Source organism: Salvelinus sp. IW2-2015, linkage group LG4q.2 (assembly GCF_002910315.2).
Source record: "Salvelinus sp. IW2-2015 linkage group LG4q.2, ASM291031v2, whole genome shotgun sequence".
In the NCBI taxonomy this organism is placed as follows: Eukaryota; Metazoa; Chordata; class Actinopteri; order Salmoniformes; family Salmonidae; genus Salvelinus; species Salvelinus sp. IW2-2015.
Window position 1 is genome coordinate 29,483,289 of NC_036843.1, and position 5,424 is coordinate 29,488,712.

The 5,424-nt window shown below is 45.1% G+C and overlaps 1 long non-coding RNA gene across 1 annotated transcript; it reads right to left on the reverse strand.

Annotated features, from left to right (window-relative positions):
• Nucleotides 1-580: 580 nt before the first annotated feature.
• On the reverse strand, nucleotides 581-5,198 carry LOC139027693 (uncharacterized). Its single transcript, XR_011479820.1, has 2 exons — nucleotides 5,109-5,198; nucleotides 581-2,432 (listed from the first exon to the last, which is right to left on the reverse strand). It is a non-coding gene; the product is annotated as an uncharacterized lncRNA (long non-coding RNA).
• Nucleotides 5,199-5,424: the final 226 nt, after the last annotated feature.

Here is a 5,424-nt window from a genome sequence, read left to right on the forward strand (position 1 = left end):
TCACAAGCAGTATCCTGTATATTTCACCACTTGGCCCCAAGGCCAATCGTTGTAGAGATTGTATTAAGTGTAGTTGTATTGAACAATTTGTTTGAAATGTAATGCTATAATGCTATAACGCTATAACACTATTACGCTATAGTGTTATAACACTATAAGCTATAAGCCTATTAGGCTATAACGCTATAAACCCTATAACGCAATAACGCTATTACGCTATAATGCTATAACGCTATAACACTATGTTGATAAAAGGTGAGGTGCACAGGTGAGCGAGTCGGTCAAGGATCGACTCAGACGAGGAGTTAAAGTTTAACAATCAGCAGTTTATTCAGAGTAAATATATTTGGTACTGCGCATGGCGGGCCTCGTCTAAAAACTCCGAGTGAGCTGAAAGAGGAGACCCCTAAAACAGGTTGATTACAGATTATATACAGTACAGAAAGTAGGTTGATTCTTTGAAGTCCTGGTCCTCTGGTTGGCTCTGGTCCGGGCGTAGTCCATGCTTATTGGTCACCATTGTTGTTGAAGAATGTCCCTTGCTTAATGTCTGTTTTGAATTTCCCAACTGCCGTGGGTGCACAATGTTGATAAGCTTAGGATCCCTAGAAGCTCTATTAGGTATTAATGCGGTGTGTGTGGTTCTCTGTGTTTGAGTGTGAATGTGCGTGGGTGTGTGTGTGTCTTCCAGCCATCAGCAGATATGTCATCACAAGATGAAGTCCCTTAGACCTCTGCGGTTGACCCAGTTCCTGTTTTCTTGGCTGTATGTGGAAACATTAGTATGGCATGCCAGAAACAGGTTGTGCAACATACTGCAAACACACTTGTAATATAAGTTCATTTGCTTTGCTTTTGTTACTAAAGGCTAATGCATAGATATAAAGCCTATCTTGGCTTCAAGCATATATGAGCATAAAAGTTTTCTTACAAATCCCTCTCTTCACGTCTTCCTAGACGTGACTAACTGTCTGGAAAGAAACTTTTCAGAGAAAAGTTTTGATTATTCCCTCTCTTCACGTCTCTTCAGAGACGTGACCAATCAGTCAACAGCACAGTCCATACTTATGAACTCTGCTTCCGTCCCTAGGTCGTCAAAACATCCTCTGGGCCAATAATGGGAACATCTCTGCGCCGTGCTATGGGGGTTCAATGGCTTTGGTAATGAGCCTATTAATTAAGGATCGTATGCATGGTATGCAGCAGCAACCACACAGAACAAGAACTGCTGCAAAGACGGAGATAGAAACTAGGATTGAGGAAATCAAGGTTTTATATTTGCCAAACACATTCATCCAAGAATCCCACATAGAGGAGTCMATGCCGGAGTGGGACTTCATTTTACCATTCAAAGTCCTCAGTCCCTCTAGTGCTACTGTCAGACTACCATCAGAGGCCGTATTGTTAGGAATGAACGTGCAACAGTGTTCCCCAAACATGGAGCAAACACCTCCCTTTTCTGCCAACAACATGTCTACAGCGATACGATTCTGGAAAGCCATAAGGCTGGTAGCTGATAGTTGACTATGGACTGCCTCAAACCCTTGCTGAGTCCAGTTGCCTAAACGTTGTACATTAAAATGGATATAATTTATCCGATCAACATTTTTATTAACGGTGCACCACCAGCATATYGACGATTCAAGTCCTGCATTGACTTGATTCACTAACTTGTACTTATCCGGCACCCCTCTGGGTACCCCAATAGCATCAATGTAGGTCGGGTTCTCAGCAGTGGGGTGCACCTCTCGCTTGGGTCGGCTCAACTRRGCCTCTTCCACTTGGGACATGAGTTCAGACACACTCATGGGATGGACTYTAATGGGAAGGAGCAAAGACACTAGGGCACATAAACCAGATGAGMRAGGAGGGAATCGTGACAACAGCCTATTACCTCCACACCACCACCACACATCAGCTCTAGACACTGGTTTAAAATTTGCCGTAAGCCATGTGTTCAAAAGCCCAAAGCATTATTCCCACTATGCAACCTGAGGTTATCATAAACAGTACAAACATTGGAAGAGAACATCCTAATCTGCTCCATGGCGTTCTCTGTCGCCTAGACCATGGGTGGCCCTCCCTGGCACCTGAGGAGTGGAGTCGTCTCCACATTCTTCAGTTGTCAGGGCGTACAGAATTTGTAGCCGAATTAGATGCGATCAAGTCGCTTCTGACTTCAGTCAGTGTTCTGTCAGGTGCTGGTGCTGGTGTACAGTGAGTCAGGTGGTGCCAAGGTGCGCCCGATTTACCTTTGACCTGGACTGAGTGTGAAGTAACTTCCTTCACTTCGTACGGTCCAGTCCACCTGGGATCTGCCCACTTTCTTTTGTGGACCTTGATCCTTACCCAGTCTCCAACCTTTARCCTTGGTTGTCCCTGGTCATCCGTCAGCTCCCCCTCTGCGACACGGTGTATCTGTATGGAGAGAGCTGCAGATAATTCGGTCAGTTTCTTTACATAGTTAGACATTCCTATCTGGTGGACATCAAGAGGGGGCATATGACCTCCCTCTCTTGGCGGCCCAGGCATCACTCGGCCTGTCATTATRTCATGGGGTGAAAGATGTGTCCCTGCACCTGGTGAGGACCTCATGGCCATCAGTGCCAGGGGCAGGGCTTCCACCCACGTCAATTTTGTCCCTGCACAAACCTTAGCTATCTTAGCRTTCAAAGTTTGGTTACAGCGTTCCACAAGTCCCTGCGATTGCGGCTTATACACCGAACCGAATTTGTGTGTAATGCCAAACCTCTCCTCAACCTGTCTCAGGTGTTGATTGGAGAAGTGGGACCCATTGTCGGATCTGATTTGTCGCGGGACCCCATACCTAGGTATGAGTTCCGTTTGRAGCCACTTAATGACAGACTTCGCATCCTCTTTGGCTGTTGGGATTGCTTCTACCCATTTGGAGAARCTGTCTACCATTACTAGCAAATATCTCTTTCCCCCTTTCACTTGCTCTGCTCCCATGTCTGTGTAATCTATGCTGATGTCTTGAAAACAGGCATTGGGRACCGGGTAATGACCCATTGGTGTTTGGTATGGTTTCTTCGGGTTGTAATTTCCACAGATAGTGCAACTGTCGCAAAACAAGTCAGTCATTTCCTTCATGTATGGATGCCACCATACATAAGAAATTTTTTGTAGGGTCTTCAGTTTTCCCTCATGTGTCAGGCCGTGCGCTTCTCGAATCAGTTCTGGGCAGAGATTAGCTGGTGCTACTAATCTTCCATCATGGGAACGCCAGAGGTCATCCATCCCTTTTGTGGCTCCCCTCTGTCCCCAAACTGAGTGTTCATATGATCCTGCTGAGAGCTGTAGTTCTTTGATGTGAAAAAGATCCCGATATCTGAAAGTCATTGTTCCCCAGTGGTTCTTCCTGTGTCCTGGGGTTCGGAGTGAGCCGTGACAGCAGTCTTGGCTCCTCAGAAAAAATAAATGGGTTGCTTGTTGATCGTCCTCCAGGGGAACCCAAATTCCCAGTGTCCATGGAGTAGAGAACGCCAGGGGGCTCCAGATCCACAACATCGATTGTTCCCTCCGTCAGGCGTACTGCCACTTCCCCCTTCACCACACCCCCTCTCACAGTTAATACAGGGGCCTGTACAGTAGCTGGTGGTAAGGCTGAGGGAGGCGAGTAGGGTGGGGGTCTGTATTCTTCTGGCAGGTTTGGATAGAGGCGCTGGTTGGGTGATTGTCCTTTGTCTGGGTTGGCTGGTGGGGTTGTAAGGTCCCCTCCCTCTTTTATGTCAGTGACTACTGCCATTACTTCCGCTTTTTTTGTCATTTGGTATCTTCGGATCTCCTCGATAGCCCAAGTGCCTATTTTCAACTCAGCCTCTGCTGTCTCTCTCTGCTTAGTCCCTTCCTTCCTAAATACGTGCTGTCTATTTAGGTCTACTTCGCTGTCCCTTGCACTTTGCTTCCCCTCTCTTAGCTCTCCTTCCATGGTTTTTAACTGACACCCGGTAGGTGTCTGTCCTGCCAGATAACCTCCTTGTGTCCACTTCAATTTTAACCCTTCCCACACTTTCTTAACTTCTTTCCATTGTTCCTTTCCCCCTGCCCTTTCCTGCACCCGCTGGTCTAGATACTCGTTAAATTTCAGTTTTGGAGATTGCGAAGCTGCCATGGTGATGAAATAATTTTGACTATCTGAATATACTTAGCCCGTCACTGCCTTGAGACAGCGATGTATTCTTGGAGAAACAATTACTCGTACTCTGTCTTATCTCAGAGCTCCTCCGTCGTATACCCAGAGTTTGTTGAGACATACAACCCAATTAAACCCTTGTGAGACGCTGTGTACAGTTAAAACCTCACCGGTCACAGCCGGTCTGTTGGTTTACTAGTCAATCAACAATATGCCTCATTCGTATACCTCGTGCACTCAGGTAGCAACTCTACAACACATTTAACCAGTCATGAGCTAAGTTATGGTATGTAAATCACCTTGTACTTGTATCAACCGAACTATTGGTCATATTCTTCCAGGTCTGTATCTTCCCCAGGCACAATACTGTAAAACACTGCTAGGTCTGTATCTTCCCTAAGCATAAAACACATAGATCTATTCCTCATCGGGCGCTGCCGAAATATCTGAATAGCATCTCTTCCAGGTCTGTATCTTCCCCAGGCACAAAACACATAGATCTATTCCTCATCGGGCGCTGCCGAAATATCTGAATAGCATCTCTTCCAGGTCTGTATCTTCCCCAGGCACAAATAGTCTACCAATAATACAATTAAGCCTATTTCATCCTAATTGTACATACCAATAAAATTAAGCCTGTTTCATCTTAACTTTACAAACAATAAAATTAAGCCTGTTTCATCTTAATTCTACAAACAATAAAATTAAGCCTGTTTCATCTCAATTTTACAAACAATAAAAATTAAGCCTGTTTCATCTTAATTTTACAAACCATAAAAATTCAGTCTAATACATCTAACATTGTATTGTACCACAATACGTTTACTTCACTGCTTGGTGGAATTTAGTAATAAATTTGCACAAAATTCATACTCACACTCGGTATTACTGATCTTAAATTTGGTATTGGACTATACGACAATGTGCAAAGTTTGTTTTAACAGGTTTTGCTTACCTTTTCAGTGGTCGACCTGAGATCAGTTCCCCGAGTTGAGCAGAATTTTGTCCTCCCCCGAATTGGCTCGTCTGTCTCCTTGAGCCGTCCTTTCACCAAWTCGCTCCCGCACTCTCACGTTTTATGGGTCTTTAGTTAACCATCCTCTGCTACCAAYYTTCTGTTGATAAAAGGTGAGGTGCACAGGTGAGCGAGTCGGTCAAGGATCGACTCAGACGAGGAGTTAAAGTTTAACAATCAGCAGTTTATTCAGAGTAAATATTTGGTACTGCGCATGCGGGGCTCCGTCTAAAAACTCCGAGTGAGCTGAAAGAGG